Below are 19509 nucleotides of genomic sequence, written 5' to 3'. Positions count from 1 at the left end.
GCTGAAACAATGTGGAACAAGTCTCATCCGGCCGAATGATTTTCTTCCACTGCTTCACAGTCAAGGTTTTATGGCTTCGGCACCACGTTTTCCTGTTACGGGCATTTGCGTCACTGATGGATGATTTTGGAATTCCGGTGCGCCATGGAATTCCCTGCTAAAGGAGTTCCCTTCCTGTTTGTTTGGTGCTGACGGGGTTCGCGAATGCGAAATTCAGTTCTGTAGTTACTTTTATAGCTGTCGTTCTCGTTTTTTGCATCAGAATCCTCTTCAACAACCGTAAGTGGTGAACACTCGACACAACCTTGATCCGCTTTGTGATTAGCGAGGAGAAGTCGGTAAGTGCAATAACCTCACTTCCCAGAAACTTCGCTGTGTGGAAGGGTGGAGGGGGTCAAAAGAAGCGAACATGTGTCTCGGCTTAACTGTAGACACTCGACCGTTTCTGAGAAAGCGATAGTCAAAGTTTTCGATGTACTTCATGAGCCTCTTTGCGAATAGCAACTTCAGGTTTGGCGGTTTTGAGTACGTGTTTCCGAGAACTAAGATTAGGTCTGCCAGCAATTGTTACCGTTTATTCTTGCAGCCTGAACGGAGTGTCTCGTATTCAAAGGATTCTCACCTGCCCACCAGGTTTTGTCCCCTTGGCGGAGTCAGCAAGGGAATAAAATCATTTCAGAGTTAGTTCCCAAGGCCTACAGACTAAAATAAAAAATTAACGGAACCAAGGCCTTTGCAAGAACTTCGCACACTGATATTCAGCGAGCTCTGAAGAGAAGAAATGTGGGTGCAGAATACTAATGTACTGAATTGTTAGAGGATCTGGATATAATTAATAATCACAAGCAATAAAATACAATTGATAGGAGACTTAAACGTCAAATTTCTGCTATAAATTTCGCTTTCGACCCTGATTTTCTGATTAAAACGGATCAAATAGGATTTGAATATCACATCAGCAATGAATTGTCGCACCTAGGTTGAAAAGTCACGGAAATTCCTCTCAAACAATTTCACTGTTTGACACTCTTTTATATCGTTTAATACGGTACAACAGTGTCCGAGAACTCCTGCCAACACTCTTCGTATGTCTAGAGGAAATTATCGGACAATTTGTATCTCGAGGATAATGAGAGGCCAACCAACTAATGGAACAACATCCGAACGTGTACGCAACTGCAACTAAATTCCGGAAGCTGAAAAAATAGACATAAAAGATGTTGTTGGATAAAATTGTTCAACCATACGTGAAAATAGAGCCATTCTTGTCCATTATTGACTCATGACCTATGACATGTCCTTTTATTTTTGTTATTTTTACGTGATTTCTACTAACATATCTTTGATTGTCAATCACGTTCGATTCCAGAGACTTTTGCGTTCATAGTTGAAACAACGCTGTAGTCATTTTCGTTCTACTCACTGACTATTATAAAATGTAAAAAGCATAAACACGATTTTTTGATAATCTGTGAAACTGCTATACGTGTCAATCATAAACGTTCGGTTTAGCAAAGCATACAATAATTAGAAATCTTTTCCACTGCAAATTGCCGCCAGGTAAGACTGATGTTACTCTCATGTTGAATACTGGCACTGGAAAACAAAGCACAGTGTAGTAGTCGATATTTCACAATCTTGCCTGGAAAGGCTTTACGACAGATCTATGAATGAAGATACTATACCAGACTATCCGTTAAAAATAATTCCTCCGAAGTTTTCGCCGCTCTGTGAATTCTGTGACGTATACTTTTAACAGAAAATAAAACAGATCATCTAAAAACTGCAAAATCGCTCTACGCTCATTCCACAGCAAAGGGGTATCACAACTGGACACGACGCCGTAAGAAGCAATTTTCGAAAAAGTGATCAGTTACGTGTGGCTTGCCTCGAAATTAATGGCAATGTGTGAAATCTTCAGCAATGTTAACAACGTTATTTTAGCCCCGAACTTGACTCATAAGAAGAAAAGCGATTGGCAAACACGCTTTCGCGAGATGCTCATGGTGATGGGAATTTCTGCGTTCTGGTTCTTTCTACGATCGATATTTCCTGAGGGAATGTACGAAATATTCCTATAGAGTAAACCTAAGTATTAAATGTACGAATTAATATAAGAATGAAATGTAAGAATATAGGATTGTAGCCCCTGAAAATACCATACAAACACACACACACACACTCACACACACACACACACACACACACACACACACACACACACACCGATTATTTGCCCGTCTTTGGAACGAAATACATCACTGACTCTGCGTATCTTGGATCCGATAGTTTTCTGGTAGGTTTGTAGAAGTATATCGCATTAGATGTCTACGCACGGGTCACGTATTCGCGTAAGTAACGGGCCGTTGATTTGCGTATGCGCTGATGGTATCGGGTAGCGACCCAAATGGTTTCCATACGATTTACGTCAGGATAATTTGGTGACTGAGACGTTAACGTGAGTTCACTATAATGCTCCTCAAACTACTGCAGCACGAATCTGGCTCCTAGGCACGAACAAGATGAATCGTCGTCGGGGAAGATATCAAGCATGAACGGATGCAAGTGGTTCGCAGCTCGATTACTACCACAGGTCCCATGCAAGCGCAAAGGAGTGTCCATTATCTTATCGCATAATACTGCTCCCACCAGCTGCGTCCGAGGTACACAACGTTTTGAGCCATCGTACACCCCGGCGTTTGTGAAGACGCCCATGGACCTAGTGTAGCAAAAATGTGCTTCACCCGGAGAGCCAACACGTTTCCGTTGATCGACGGTCTAATCCCGATGGTTTCGCACCCAAGTCAATTGTAACTGACGATGTCGTTGGGTCAACATGTGAACACGAAGGGGTGCTCTGCTGCCGACCTCCACGTTAAGCAATGTACGATGAACGGGGCGGGGCTCCGAAACATTTGTGCGTTCATCGGCAATGTCCTCTTTCGGCAGAGATGCAACATTTCACCGTCTATCCTACTTTACAGAGCAGACAAGCCTCCGAACACAACGTTCTGTGAAGAGTCGTGGACGCCCAACCACTTAGCGCCTACTGGTAGTTTCGCTGTCGTCCTACTTCTTTCCGCCGGCCGCGGTGGCCGTGCGGTTCTAGGCGCTTCAGTCCGGAACCGCGTGACTGCTACGGTCGCAGGTTCGAATCCTGCCTCGGGCATGGTTGTGTGTGATAGGTTAGTTAGGTTTAAGTAGTTCTAGGGGACTGACGACCTCAGATGTTAAGTCCCATAGTGCTCAGAGCCATTTGAACCATTTTGAACGTACTTCTTTCCCCATACGCTCACGACAATATAACGTGATTACTCGATCAGCTTCACTGTTTTCGAGATACTCGTTCACACGCTCTGCGTAATAATAATCTGTCCTACGTCAAAGTCGCTTAGCTTAATCGGTTTCCCCATTTGCGCCCCATATCTTAGCTAGCGTGATCACCGAGCTGTGTCTGCACGGGTGATATTCTTTTATTACCACGTCAAGTGCCCGCAACGCCACCAGGTGGCATCCAACGCTGCTGTTGGCTTATCAGTCTATAAATGAATGCATGGCGTCTGTTCTGTGGGACATGTCCGAAAAAACAGACGCCGCATCGAATCCGTAGCTGTGATACGTATTACGTAAAAGTAAATTGATGATGGAGGGGAGATAAAAGGAATGGAAAGGCTGTGAAGCTGGGAAGCGTGTCGACAAAGTCAGCTGCATTTATGAGAAACCTTGTGTTCGGATGGCACAGTGGTTAACGCTACTGCAGCGTAAGTAGGAGCTCTCGGGTTCGAGTCTCGGTGTGGCTTCTATTTTTATTTGTCGTTGCCTATTCCATGTAAAGTCCCGATGCTGGTGTTATCATCAGTTCCTTCTCTTTTCTTACTTTTCTCCTCCTCCATCGTCAATTTACATATATAATGTAATAAATTTATGACATTTAGGTGAAACTCAGTTTTAGTTTTACAATTAATGTAACGCCCTAGTGTACCCTAAAATTCGTGTAGTAACCTTCTGCAGACATTGGTAAGTAAATGAAAAAGAAAAGGAAAAACAATAATCCAGTTTCGAACATAGGGAGCAGAAGTGTGAAGCAGTGACTGTAGCTACTGCGTCACCATTGCGAATGAGCTGCGAACGTCGTTTTTATAGAAGCGGTCGAGTATCTACGGATACGTCGAGACACCTGCTCGTTTCTTGAGCTCCCTTTCCATGAAGCGAAGTTTCTGGGAAAGGGGGATATGGCACTTACCGTGTTCTCTTCGTCAGTGGATGCTGTTTTTCCACTTTCCATGTATACGGTACAAACCTTCGTTATAGGACAGTGAAGAAAAAATAATCGAAGAAAATTTTATCTGTAATTTATACTTTTCTGTGATCTGATTGTCTTGTTCGTTAAGATATTTCGATTCTTACGGTAATGTGTGAAGAAGGAGGCTTGTTCATTTAGAAATGTGTCAGTTTTAATATCATCATTGTGATTGAGGGGAATTATTCTCAAGGTACAACAGTGATGTGTGTCGTCGTTTTTATAAACAAATAAAGAATTTTGTGGCTGTATGGAAACGTACACAAGAAGACTACTTCAAAAGTTTTCTAAACAACACCATCTAGCAAATAACTTTCTCATTTATGGAATGTTCCATCTTGATTGCATTAATTGAGAAAACAATATTGCCGCCTACTCATAAACGGACCTTTCAGATAATTTCGTGAAATACATTTTGAGGTCATAAGGACAATGTGCTGCAACACGAACATAAAATTTTATTGCCTTAACCTTATACTTAGGTGATGGCTGTTTCATATTCAGTAGCCTTGGTAGGCGTTACTATTGTAATTTAGGAAGGTTATCAAGAAACGGTAGCAGAAAAATATGATTTTTTAAAAATATTCCATACAATACCTTCTACGACCAGTCGAGGAGGGAGAAATCATGGCTTCACAACGGCAGCAGCTGTTACGTCAAATACGTTGCCTGCAACCGATTAGCGAGAATAACAGTTAAGCTAACGGCCGCCCCCACGTGTCTGACAGGGCTGACGTACGGCTGTATACAGTATACAGTAGATACGCCAGGTGCCCACTCTGCCAGCTGCCACCGCGCCGGACAGCGTAATTGCTTTAATTACACAACTTGGTTGGCGAAATGACGTACTACGTGGGGCGCAGCGGGCGACATGTGTGCATGGTGATTTACTTGGTATCATGGAAGACTGGTCAAATGCTGTGGAAGTACGACATGATACATTCACCTCATGAAGAGTCGTTTAATGGTAAATAGTATAGCCACGAAAACGAGCTACTACAAAATGTGACAAGGTCATCAAAGAGAAATGACAGATGAGGCTGTAATGACATGTTGACGTGGAAATCATTGGAGAATATGAATGGACAAGGAGAGGGAAGGAAATCTTCCGAGTCTTTGAACCATGCACGTATTTGCCTTGATATAGTGAGGAAATGTCGGTAAATCAAACTCTTTGCGGACAGAGAAGAATTTAAATCTCGATCGTCCCAAAAGCGAGATCAGTGAGCCACCTCAACCGCGTAGTGTGACATACTAGTGGAACAGTGGCACAAGAGACCACTCGGATCTTATGCAGGATGAGCTAAGGAACAAGTTAATGGTCCCGAGCAAGTAGATACGTCAGCATATGCACAAAAGTACTGACATAATTACTTGTTTAACACCAGAAGCAAGTCAGATATATGCAAACATAAATCCAGTTTCCTACAAAGGTTCAATATTTTAACGATGGCGTTATGAAAGCGTTGTTGTAAGAGTACGAGTATGTTAAAAAGTTTTTATAAAATAGTATTCCATAGAAAAAAATCCTTATTTACAAAAACTTATAAACAGTCTTGGCGTGCCTACCTAGAAATTATAATGAAATTAAGCTCTCCTTCGGTGTTTACAGAAAATAATAGTGAGTTTGTTTCGCTTTTATTTACGAAGATTAGCCACGCAGTTTGAATTTGTTGAGTAGTGTTTCCAGTTTATTAGTGCATGTACGCTTAATTGTGAGTGTTAACGTTTTGGCTTTGACGAAATCATGTTTTACATCCGTCCTTTCTCCAAGATTTCGCAATAAAGAACAACATGCAATACTTACGTTGAGCTAGTCTCTATAAGATACAGTTTCAGACCTTTACATAATACCACAGTCTAAAATGAAACGTCCTTCGACGCGTAAACGAAGTCACGTCTTATGGATTTAGACTATTCAGTTTCTATTATATCGGTATTATATCATATTAACTTGCTTGTCTTGTAGTTCTTTTGGATCAGCTGTAATCGGTTGACTCCTTATGTACACATGTTAGTTTAGACACGAATTTCAACCCATGTATAACGAGTTGCCCTATTAAAACGAGAAGCTAAAGTACCATCTGCTGGCTCTTTCTAGCCCTTTAGTACCTACTTCTCGCTTAACTAGCTCCTCAGTTGTCATCAAGGGGCTGAGTGAACCCCATTCTAGTCGTCCCATCATGGAAAGTTCTCTGACAGTACTGCATATTGAAGCTGCATCAGCTGTGTAGCAGTCAGACACAGAGTGACCACTTTGGGGGAATCCCATTACATTGGTAATTGGAAAATTAAACATGATTCAGGTATTTGGTAGAGTAATCTTTTAAAATCTTGTCGCTCTGAAGGCTGTGTGTGTGGTTTGAAAAGTAAAGAAGCCTCAAGTATACTCATAGGAAGTGAGAAATAAGCCCTGGTTTTTTTTAAAATATGCAAAAATGCTATACGTAACGTACAAGAGAATGAAACTAGCTACACGATTTGACTCGATAATTGCATATAGTGAACCAGCACACACTTTAGTAAATCCACAGCTCTGGAGAAAATTTAAGGCCTGCGTATCGAGGTACAGTTTTTAGTACATGAAAGAATTACTTGGTAAGTGATGTAGAACACTTTGAACAAGTGTTAGCCTTCCGTTCGAAGCGTGCAGCTGTTGAAATGGGAGGTCTCCCCTGTTCTTCGTGCATGAGTACGAAATGCAGAAAACTGTCAATTAACAGACTCACCATTTAGTTAGACCCTACTTCCCTGTCGTGTTTCTTGTTGTAACAGCTCAGTGACCATGACAACGAGTCAAATAACAGACATCAGTAATATCGTAGCACAACGTATGTAACCTTACCTTATTCAGTTCCTGTAACCTAGCTGGCATATACAAAAATTATGTTTAATACCATTGTGCCTCAACCATGACTCAGTGGCCGCTGACTTAATCATCAGAGTGTCTATGATCTCGGCAGTTACGTTACTTAAGACAAAGCAACAAGATGGCCGCTGGCGAGCATGGTATACTCAAATTCTGGCACAGCTCTTAATTAAAGGCTCTGAGACAGAAACGCCCCAAAACTTAAGTTAAACTAAATTTCTCAACAACGTATTACAGAACATAAATTTCGCACATTTCCCACACGGATTTAAATAATGGCGGTCAACGTTTTGGAACTTTTATATGTGGTATCAAGCAAAGTTTTTCGTTTAGGTGGTATCTAGGCTAAGACTGCACCTTGAAATGCCGCTTAGCTCTTTGTAGCAGAGATCTGAGGTCGCTGCTTCCTCGGAGTACAGTTCTTATGGGTGTCCACTAAGCTCTGGTCTTTCAGCCTACCGGCACACGTTTTTCACATTCCACTACTTAATCAAAAAGGAATGAACAGAGCTGCTGAAAGTACACTATCAATCCCTGTGTCCGTATATCTCTATTATGCTTTGATGCGATATGAATTGACGTTCATTATTATTGTTCTGTTAGTGTTTTAGTTATTTGTTTTTGTTTCTGCCATTCGCTATTCCGCGAAATATGTTGTGTTACTTTAGTTTCCTTGCTTGTAGGCTGCGTTTGCGGGTAACGAGCTTTATTAGCAAGTTTCTTTTTGTGTGTTACGCATGAATTCAGTTTTATTTTTTTGCGAATAACAGTAGCATATCACGAGTTCACCGTAGTATTAATTCAGTATGCAATTTATCAGGTAGAAGTTTGGTACATGCGGTGACGATGAATTTGAAGGAGCTTGAAGCGCCCAGACCCGATCTAAACATCAGTCAACAACAAAAATTGTGTAAATTAAGGCAAGGGTATACACACGATTTTAAGAGAGCAATGTTGAGTGGTTGTGTGGTTGTAAAGAGGTGAATGCCTTTTTCTGTTTCAACTGTTTTGTGACCAGTAGCAGTGATAGCACCGGCCCGAGAATAGCAAAACAGACTTAAGAGAAAGTTAACGCAAAAGTGAAAAAACACGATTCCAGTGAAAATCATTTAAATGTTTTTATTAAATTTTCAGTGCCAGAAAAGGCACCAACTAAATGGTGATTACCACCTTAATAAGAAGGCGTATAGCGAAAACGTTTAAAAATCCGGTTTGTTTTGAGTAAAGTGATGACTGCATTAAATTTTGTGGCAAATTCGAGCTTGCCTTAAGGGGCCATAACGAAGCAGAAAATTCCAAGAACCCGAGGTCTACCTGATCTGATGTGAGAATTTAGCGGCGTATGTGAAACCGTTTTTTTTTTTTTTTTTTTTGGGGGGGGGGGGGGGCCGTCGAAAACAACTCAAAGTGAGCTACTGGAATCAGATCATTAGATATGCCTTAATGTAATCAGGAATGAACTGTCGAAAACAAATTTCCTCGCATTCGAAGTTTAAGGAGCCCCTGACTGTGCAAATTTTGCACAGCTAGTAGTAATGATTCGATATGAGGCATTTGAGAAAATAAATTAAAGATTTATTTCTCTTGGAGGACGAAAAAGTCACACTGCAGACAATGTAACTGCAATTGTTCTTGGCGAACTAGAGAAAAGGAACGAAAATGGAACACTTCAGAAACTGTTACCACAGTGTTACAAGTGTGCTTCTGTTATCAGTGTCCACAAAAGTGAAGTTCAAATCAGAATTAAAGAGTTTTATACCAATTTCATACAACATTATACGTATCAGTTAAATGTAATGGTTGAACATTGTATGACAGGCAATAAGCAAGTGCGGATCTTCGTCAGCAAATTTGAATTTCAGCCTTTTCTCCCAGTGAAATGCACTGACGTTCTTGACGAGACACTGAAGAAACGTGTTCCTACCTATCCTCAGTCCATCAGATGGAATTTCGAATCATAGAACGTGCCCACTATTAAACAAATACCGAAAGGAAATTGTTGAGCACATGGGGACAATTATTGATAATGATACAATTAATGATTACAGGACAATGAACAAGGTTACGGGAGTGAATGTTTTTTTGCAAGACGAAGATGTCTCATTGTGAAGTTCCGTTCAATCAACAACAGCAAAGGAATACTGATGCAGTGAAAACTCTTGAACATGTATCCCACATGGCAGCTTCCGTCCAGTACTTTAGGGCCTCAATTGATTTTGACGACCACTGGGAAGAGGAAGAAGCAACTGCCAAACGGGAAAGTTTCACTGTCTGTGAGTGAATGGTGTATGCACGAGACAGCTGTGGGCGCATCGTCACTCAGATACGTGATCGATCAAGTTTTAAAGATCCCTTGTCAGCTGCACAACTGTTTGAAACTTCGTTGTTTTCGAAACAAAAAATTGTTTTCCCAGAAAAAGAACTGAAAGTAGCTTGTAATTTGTTTTTAATTACAGTTTTAAGACTTACGTCATAAATGTGATGTGTTATGCAGCCGAAAGAATTTTATGAAGGCATCATGTACTTTGACCCTGCTGAATTTTCTTTGTGAAAACAATTTGGCTTTTACTGGAAGTGTCAGAGTTCTGCAGATAATTTAAACCTTCCCAGCGATGACAGGAGAGGCAGAACGCTGCTTCTCTACCTTAAAGCGAGGAAAACAATCATGTATAATACAATGAATGAGTATAGACTTAATGAGCTTCCGGTGGGTTCTCTCTAAAAGGAACTACTGTACAGCCAAATTTCAGCGAAATGCCATGGATCATTTTGTAGCGCAGGAGAGGGAGACGAGATCATTTATAAACAAATAAATTAAGGCAAGTAAATGTGCTTTAATAGGTGATAAGAAGTATTCCCTTGTTGTAATTATCAATGTAACTTACGAAGTTAAGTGGATTCAGAGGAGTGCCATGTTTAGACACCGACGTTACAATTTACAAAACGCATCTTTCTTGGTACGGTTTGTGGCGCTAAAGTGTAACATTTTCAGAAAGTTTAGCACAAGAAACGATTCTAAAAACGACATATTTTGGAGAGTTTTTAAGGCGTTATGTCGTTTAAAAAGCATATTTTCGTAATACGTAAGTATAAATATGACAGATACGGAATAAATTAACGTGGCGATTGCTCAGGTTGCTATGGCAGCCAATCACAGCACAAAATCGGTGACGTCCTGGAAATAATACTGTTTCGTCACGTGGACTCATAAACGCCACCGTTCGAACACACAAAACATTAAACCTATGTAGTTTAGGAAAGGAAACACTAAAAGCGTTAAGCTTGCAGTCAAACTAACATACACCGCATTCAGGAGCTCTACAAAACGCGTTCTTTTAGTACGACCTGTTGCGGTTAACTGTCGCTAAATACGAAATTAGGAGACAAATTTTATGTTGCAGTTAGCTCTTGATGTTATTTAGCAGTTGAATACAAAACGGAATGCAGATAACGTATGTAAGCATTTGGCTAGTCTGAGGTTGCCCCACCCCCCTCCTGAAATCTTGGTTGTGGGGACAGACTGACCTGTGGTGTACCTCGAGGCCTAGGTTACTTGCGATTAGTAAACGCCGCAACCTTCTCCAATATGGAAACCATGAGCCACACCTTTTCTAGGGGATTGCATATTAAGAATGGTGGGTGCCTCAGCAATATCGTGAGAACTGAGTATAATCTACACCATAGTGTCAAAAGACTGCATAAACAAACGTTTAAATCAACAATTCCAAGAACTGGCTTCATAAACGGACATAACATCCTTCATAAAATACATAACTACAAATCCCTTTACTCATCAGATGACGTAACAGTCTAAATTTATCATAATGCAAAGTGAAATATCTCCTATGTAATACACTAACCAGCTTCCAAACAGTTTTGAACTAGCGACCTACCCGCTCACTACGCAGAATCATAAAACCATACCTCATTGGCAATAACACAGTTAACAGCGTGAGATTCCACTTCCCCTAATTTTTAATATATCTGTCTGTTCAAGACATATACTGAATGTAAATTAACGTGGCGATTGCTCTAAACATTTCTTTCCTTGACTCGGTTGATTCCATCCACACACATGAGACAAAAGATTCACAATGAACCGCTCACCTCCTGAAATTTAAACATACGCAATTTTTTTATAACAAGATACACTATATGTCCTAAGGCTGAAGGTGTCCTAGCTTACATCCACAGTACATCCTATCATGACTACTCACAGAACAACTATATATGTCATGCAATCCTTTCGACTTCGTTATTCGTACATTCCTACTCCTCCTGCACTTGGGTCTGCCATATGCTATACTCTGAGAGGACCAGTACAAACAGGAAGAAAATTATGTGTCAGCACATGTTACATATGGAACAGTTTGCGCAATTTCACAAGTAAGCTTTGTCAAAACCATGAAAAATTTTCATAACACCTTGTGTCTGCCATTTCTTTGACACCTATCCGCAGCCTTCTGATCCCCAGTGCCAGTCTTACCACACAGCTATGCCACAACTGTGTGCAAGCTGGGAACGTTATTCTCAGATCATATATGATGTAAGCTGATTATGCAACACTAGGACTGGTGGAAATGGTGTCAGATCATTCATGAATACACTGACAAATTTCTGAAACAAATGTAAATATACTTGTCAAGGTCTATGCTATCGTTAGTAATACAGACCATGCTATTTTTTAAACTCTTACATGACAAGCTCAGAGTGTATACGTGATGGGTAATATGATGAAATATAAATCGCCTGAATCCACTTACCATGCAAAGCATGCTTCCAGGCTACAGAGTTGAATGGTGCACTGTTGTCTGATATCACTTTGTAGACATGACCAACTTTATGTAGAAAATGACACAGAAATGCTCGTATGGTGGACTCTACTGACTAGCTTTCCTCAGTGGTGCGATTGAAACAGACTCGGAAGTCAAGTCAACAGTAACAAAAACATAGGAATGCCATTGAATAGCCCTTGACCAAACAGATCAAATGCAGAAAGTGCGTTTCAACAGAGGGGTTGGAAATAAAAGTACATGGTGCAACACTATTGGTGATTTCACCTTTTGAAAAGGTATGTACAAAGCCACAAGTGTGTGAATGAACTTTTACATATTCAGGAAGTAGTGTACCTCACATAGTTTGTGAAAACATTTCCTTTCACCAGAGTGTGCAGAATTTAAATGTATATGTCAGATTTATTTGTTGACTAATTGTCAGAATTTCAAACAACCCACTGCCTGTTACCTACACTGCTTTACCTAAAGAAAACACCATCTTATGCCAAATGAAAGAAAAATTTTCAAGTGCATCCAGAATAAAATGATCAAAGGTCGCATTCAGTAAAGAGATGACAGTGGAATTTTTCTCTTCGTTATAGTCCTCATACCCATAATTCATCCCTAGAGGAGATCTGGATATAGCATCAGCAGGGCTTTTGTCTGTGACAGTATTGTACACAATCTTGAAACAAAGCTCTTGTAGACACAATGCCCCACTGGCTAAATGGCCACGAGTCAGCTTTGGATTTATTAAAAATTCCAGTCCAGTATGACTTACATAAATCTTAATCACACAACCAAACTAGTAAAACTTGAACTTCATAAATCCCCACAACAACGATAGCTTCAACTTCACTGTCGGAATGCTTGCATTCACACATAGTGAGCCCCTGGCTCACAAAAGCTATAGTATGATGCTTCATCATGCTATCTGCTTAAAATTTTTGGAATAACTCAGTACCAAGAGCTATCTTAGAACTATCAGAATTCAGACAATAGTCGTTACATAAATCTGAGTATGAGAAAATAGGTGGTCCCAAAACAGCCTGTTTAAAACAGACGAACTCTGCTTGCAGGTGGGCATTCCAGTTCCAAGGAGTTTTTTTTCCATCAGAACATAAAATAATGGTGTAGCCAAAAATTGACGTTTACAAACAATTTTTAAAAATTAATTAAACCCAAGTATGTCGGAATCAGTTTCCTCATAATAGGAAATGAATAGTCTTTCACCACCTCAAACTTTCCTGGATCATGTAGAATCCCCGATGTAATCGCAATATAACAAGAAACTTCACTCGACGTTCTACCAAATTCTCACTTTTAGAAGTTGACAGAACATATCCTTAGAAAATGATAAACAACCTATCCGAAACCCCATTATGCTTTTCTCAAATGAACATATTGATAGTGCAGCCAGTTCTTCCTTAAGAGTGTTGGGTGAATATATCAAAACTTTGATGAAAGCAGCTATACTGACTGTCAACCCTAAGGATAACTTGTGAAAATGACACAGTACCCACAAAGCCACAACATAAGAATGCTATGAATATATGACATGAAACATGCATCTCATTTTGCCAGTTGCTTGCATGTGAACCAACAGAAGACAGGAACCTAATATCATGAATTTTTGCAACAACACATCTAATATCAACTGTCTATCATTTACTGGTTCAATACTGTATTAATCTGTCTGGTGTCCAGCACCAACTGAATTAAATCTCCTTTTTTAGGCACCATCAACAATGGATTATTATACAAACCCCCTGCTGCCACATTTCGTCAATCTAAACTAACAGGATAGACTATGGTCTGACAAATAATACCAATGTAATTCTGTTTTATCCTAAATTTATAGGTAAAATTCTGAATAGTGCTGTGTTGGTCAGAAAACACTGAAGACTAACATCACAAAACACCAAACATATTTTCTGCAGTTATTTCAGGTTCTTCCTCAACACAGTTAACATGATTACATACCTCTTGCAAGTTACAAACAACTCGTTGGCAATTTAATAATACAACTGCTTCAGCACTACACTCACACACAAAAGGCTTCAACTTAAAGAGTAATGTAGCTCTGGTAAGATACTTAATAAAGTGGTTTGAACTCTTCTCCATAACCACACATTCATCAAAACTTCAACATCAACTCATTACACCTCGCAATAGTTCACTGTGACTCAGGTCCATCATTGCTTGGTATGCTGACAAGAATCAACTCCTAAAATCAAATTAAACAACAAAATTAGAACCACCAGCTAACTCATATACAAAATATTACCTTTAGAAAAAAGTCTAGTACCAACTTATTTTTTCACATCTGTATTTTTCTAAGAACTGTCCGTTTCACCTTAGTCCATTGTAGCTAAAGAACGCAGCATGAATGAACAACTTTGTTTATCTCAAATGATGACTCTATCAACATGGGCATCTGGCATCCTGTGTCAAGAACACAAGGTAGCGTAATTCCATTAACATCTATTCCAAGCACTCGCTTAATCACAGAATTTGCTTTTTCATGTCTTTCACATGGCAAAAGTTTTCTCACAAATTCAAAATTCAACATATTAAATTTTTAATAAGTATTGCTCTTCATTTTTGTGGCTGTCAATTTGTCTACAGGCATCTGTTTTCAATCTAGTAGCTGCAGGCTATCCAAGAACGCATCTCCACAATCCATAGACCTGAATATCTCTCATTCCAATGACCACCTCTGCCATTTCGCCTACTGTCTCGATTGCGACCTAAGTACCTACCATGACAGCCATCTCTTACTGCTCTGTAATCACCATTCGCATTATGATGGGGTCCTTCCTCCTGATGCCTTCAGCTACCATTTCCATATTTCTTATGTCACAAATATCACCCATTATCATAATTCCGGTTTTTCTTTGCCCTCAGATCAGGATAAACAAGCTGATTACCATTCCTACCACAACCATTATCATAACTACTCTCATATTCCAGTTCTTGTAACAATCTTTTCAAACTTTCTAGCAGAAATCAGATTAGAATCAGCTAGGAAGGACTATGAGGAATTGATTTTTCAACAACATGCACTGAAAAGAAAAATGAGTGTTGCTGAAACAAAACTCAGTAAAATTTTATGTCATCAGAATGCCAAGCTTAACTCTGTCTTGGTCTGCTTCGAATCACTATGCAGAGAAGATAAAATGCTTAAACCATTCGCAAGATTCACAGTTTCTAACTAACATATCCATCCACAGAGCAGTTCATTTTTCGAATAACCACCGTGATATGACCCAAAGGGAGTGGAAAATAAAATTGTCCCAGTGAAGCACAAGGCCATATCATTTAATGCACTTCCAAATACTTGAAACAATTTGACAAATAAGAAACTGATCCATTCGAAACCAGAAAGGCCATCATCACGTGTTTTCTCATAATTGAAATCTGTAGGATTTGCTTCTCTTTTTATTTATTTTATTTTACTTATTCATTTTTCCATGGGACCAAATTAAGCAGAAGTCTCAATGGTCATGGAACCAGTCAATACATGAAATTCTAACACGATAGTAGAAACAGATAAAATGAAATATAAGAAACGTATTCAGGTGACAATTCGTAAGTTTAAATAAAGAAAATCAACATTGTAACACTGGAGTTTGCTTAATTTTTCAACTCTTCCAGGAGCTCCTCGACAGAATAGAAGGAGTGAGCCATGAGGAAACTCTTCAGTTTATACTTAAAAGTGTTTGGGCTATTGCTAAGATATTTGAATTATTGTGGTATTGTGGTATTGTGGTAGCTTACTGAAAATGGGTGCAGTGGAATAGGGCACTCCTCTCTGCACAAGAGTCAAGGAAGTGCATTCCACATGGAGATTTGATTTCTGCCTAGTATTAACTGAATGAAAGCTGGTAACTCTTGGGAATCAGCTAATATTGTTAATAACAAACGACATTAAAGGAAATATATACTGTGAGGGCAATGTCAGAGTTCCCAGACTATTGAATAGCGGTCGACAAGAGCTTCTCGAACTAACACCACATATAGCTCGAACAGCCAGTTTTTGAGCCAAAAATACCATTTTTGAATCAGAAGAATGACCCAAAAAATAATACCATATGATATAAGCGTATGAAAATATGCGAAGTAGATTACTTTCTGTGTTTAACTGTCACTTATTTCAGATACTGTTCTAATGGTAAATAGAGCAGCATTTAGTTTCTGAACAAGATCCTGAACATGGGCTTTCCACAACAGCTTACTATCTATCCGAACGCCTAGCGTCTTGAACTGTTCCGTCTCGCTTATAATGTGCCCATTCTGTCTGATCAAAATATCGGTTCTTGTTGAATTGTGAGTTAGAAACTGTAAAACCTGAGTCTTACTGTGATTTAGCATCAAATTGTTTTCCACAAGCCACGAACTTATTTCATGAACTACATTATTTGATAATGTTTCAATACTACACACAAGATCCTTCACTACCAAGCTGGTGTCATCAGCAAACAGAAATATTTTTGAATCACCTGTAATACTAGAAGGCATATCATTTATATAAATAAGAAACAGCAGAGGCCCCAGCACCGACCCTTGGGGAATGCCCCACTTAACAGTGCCCCATTGTGAATGAACATCACTACCACTCTCAATATTGTGGAGAATTAATTTCTGCTTTCTGTTCTTAAAGTAAGAGGCGAACCAATTGTAAGCTACTCCCCTTACTGCTAATGGTGCAACTTCTGCTGTAGTATTTTGTGGTCAACACAGTCAAAAGCCTTCGTTAAAGCAAAGAAAACAATTAGCGTTCGCAACCTTTTATTTAATCCGTCCAAAACCTCATGGAGAAAAGAGAATATAGCATTTTCATTTGTTAAACCATTTCTAAAACCAAACTGAACATTTGACAGCAAAGTATGTGAATTTAAATGCTCCAGTAACCTTGTATATACAACCTTCTCGATAACTTTAGCAAACACCAATGGCAAAGAAATAGGTCTATAATTGTCAACATTATCCCTGTCTCCCTTTTTATAAAGTGGCTTCACTACCGAGTACTTTAATCGGTCAGGAAACCGACGACTACTGAAGGAAAAGTTACGGACGTGGCTAAGTACTGGGCTAACATACATAGAACAATACTTCAGTATTCTGCTAGATACCCCATCATCTCCATGTGAGTTCTTGTTCTTTAGTGATACAATTATTAACTCAGTCTCCCTCTTGTCAGTATCATGGAGGAGAATTTCAGGTAACAGTCTCATAACACTTTTTTCTACGAGCGCTATATAATTCCCTGTTGGGACTAGGTTTCTATTTAGTTCACCTGCTATATTCAGAAAGTGATTATTAAATACTGTACATACACTCCAGGAAATGGAAAAAAGAACACACTGACACCGGTGTGTCAGACTCACCATACTTGTTTCGGACACTGCGAGAGGGCTGTACAAGCAATGATCACACGCACGGCACAGCGGGCACACCAGGAACCGCGGTGTTGGCCGTCGAATGGCGCTAGCTGCGCAGCATTTGTGCACCGCCGCCGTCAGTGTCAGCCAGTTTGCCGTGTCATACGGAGCTCCATCGCAGTCTTTAACACTGGAAGCATGCCGCGACAGCGTGGACTTGAACCGTATGTGCAGTTGACGGACTTTGAGCAAGGGCGTATAGTGGGCATGCGGGAGGCCGGGTGGACGTACCGCCGAATTGCTCAACACGTGGGGCGTGAGGTCTCCACAGTACATCGATGTTGTCGCCAGTGGTCGGCGGAAGGTGCACGTGCCCGTCGACCTGGGACCGGACCGCAGCGACGCACGGATGCACGCCAAGACCGTAGGATCCTACGCAGTGCCGTAGGGGACCGCACCGCCGCTTCCCAGCAAATTAGGGACACTGTTGCTCCTGGGGTATCGGCGAGGACCATTCGCAACCGTCTTCATGAAGCTGGGCTACGGTCCCGCACACCGTTAGGCCGTCTTCCGCTCACGCCCCAACATCGTGCAGCCCGCCTCCAGTGGTGTCGCGACAGGCGTGAATGGAGGGACGAATGGAGACGTGTCGTCTTCAGCGATGAGAGTCGCTTCTGCCTTGGTGCCAATGATGGTCGTATGCGTGTTTGGCGCCGTGCAGGTGAGCGCCACAATCAGGACTGCATACGACCGAGGCACACAGTGGCAACAGCCGGCATCATGGTGTGGGGAGCGATCTCCTACACTGGCTGTACACCACTGGTGATCGTCGAGGGGACACTGAATAGTGCACGGTACATCCAAACCGTCATCGAACCCATCGTTCTACCATTCCTAGACCGGCAAGGGAACTTGCTGTTCCAACAGGACAATGCACATCTGCATGTATCCCGTGCCACCCAACGTGCTCTAGAAGGTGTAAGTCAACTACCCTGGCCAGCAAGATCTCCGGATCTGTCCCCCATTGAGCATGTTTGGGACTGGATGAAGCGTCGTCTCACGCGGTCTGCACGTCCAGCACGAACGCTGGTCCAACTGAGGCGCCAGGTGGAAATGGCATGGCAAGCCGTTCCACAGGACTACATCCAGCATCTCTACGATCGTCTCCATGGGAGAATAGCAGCCTGCATTGCTGCGAAAGGTGGATATACACTGTACTAGTGCCGACATTCTGCATGCTCTGTTGCCTGTGTCTATGTGCCTGTGGTTCTGTCAGTGTGATCATGTGATGTATCTGACCCCAGGAATGTGTCAATAAAGTTTCCCCTTCCTGGGACAATGAATTCACGGTGTTCTTATTTCAATTTCCAGGAGTGTATATGCGACTTATGAGTAACACGGACATTCCCACTACGCACTGATTCTATATCCTCAACCTGTCTCTGCAGACCAACCACTTCCTTTACGACTGACCGTATGGTTTTAATTTTATCCTGAGACTTAGCTATTCTATCTGCATACCACATACTTTTTGCCTTCCTAATAACTTTTTAAGCACCTTCCAATACTGTTTGTAATGGGCTGCTGCATTTAGATTTTTACTGTTTCTACCGTTTTGATACAATTGCCACTTTGTTCTACAGGATATTTATCGTCTACTGTATCAGCACTATAAATTTCTTACCACTCTTGTTCCTTGATAAGGTTTACAAAGGTCTCTACAGCAACTGGATCAGCTTTCCTAAAAAGTTGATACCTGTATTTAACATGTGTTGCATCACAAAAATCTTTTAGAGTTAAAACTTGTGCATCATGATCTGAAAGGCCATTCACCTTTTTGCTAACAGAACGCCCTTCTAGTAATGAGGAATGGACAAAAATGTTGTCTATAGTTCTTCTACTTTTCCCTCGCACTCTCGTTGGAAAGAATACGGTTTGCATAAGATTATATGAATTAAGGAGGTCTACCAGCATCCTTTTCCTTGCACAATCACTTATGCACTTAATATTGAAGTCACCACATATAACTATTTTTTGTATTTCTATAAAGTGAACCAAGAACCTCCTCTAGCTTTAGCAAAAATGTTGTGAAATCGGAGTCTGGCGATCTATAAATAACAACAGTTAGAAGTTTAACTCCACTAACTTTAACCACACCTGCACAACATTCAAACACCTTTT

This window comes from Schistocerca piceifrons, chromosome 4 (genome assembly GCF_021461385.2).
Source record: "Schistocerca piceifrons isolate TAMUIC-IGC-003096 chromosome 4, iqSchPice1.1, whole genome shotgun sequence".
In the NCBI taxonomy this organism is placed as follows: domain Eukaryota; kingdom Metazoa; phylum Arthropoda; class Insecta; order Orthoptera; family Acrididae; genus Schistocerca; species Schistocerca piceifrons.
The sequence above is the reverse complement of the archived record's forward strand: the minus strand, read 5'-3'. Positions refer to the sequence as shown.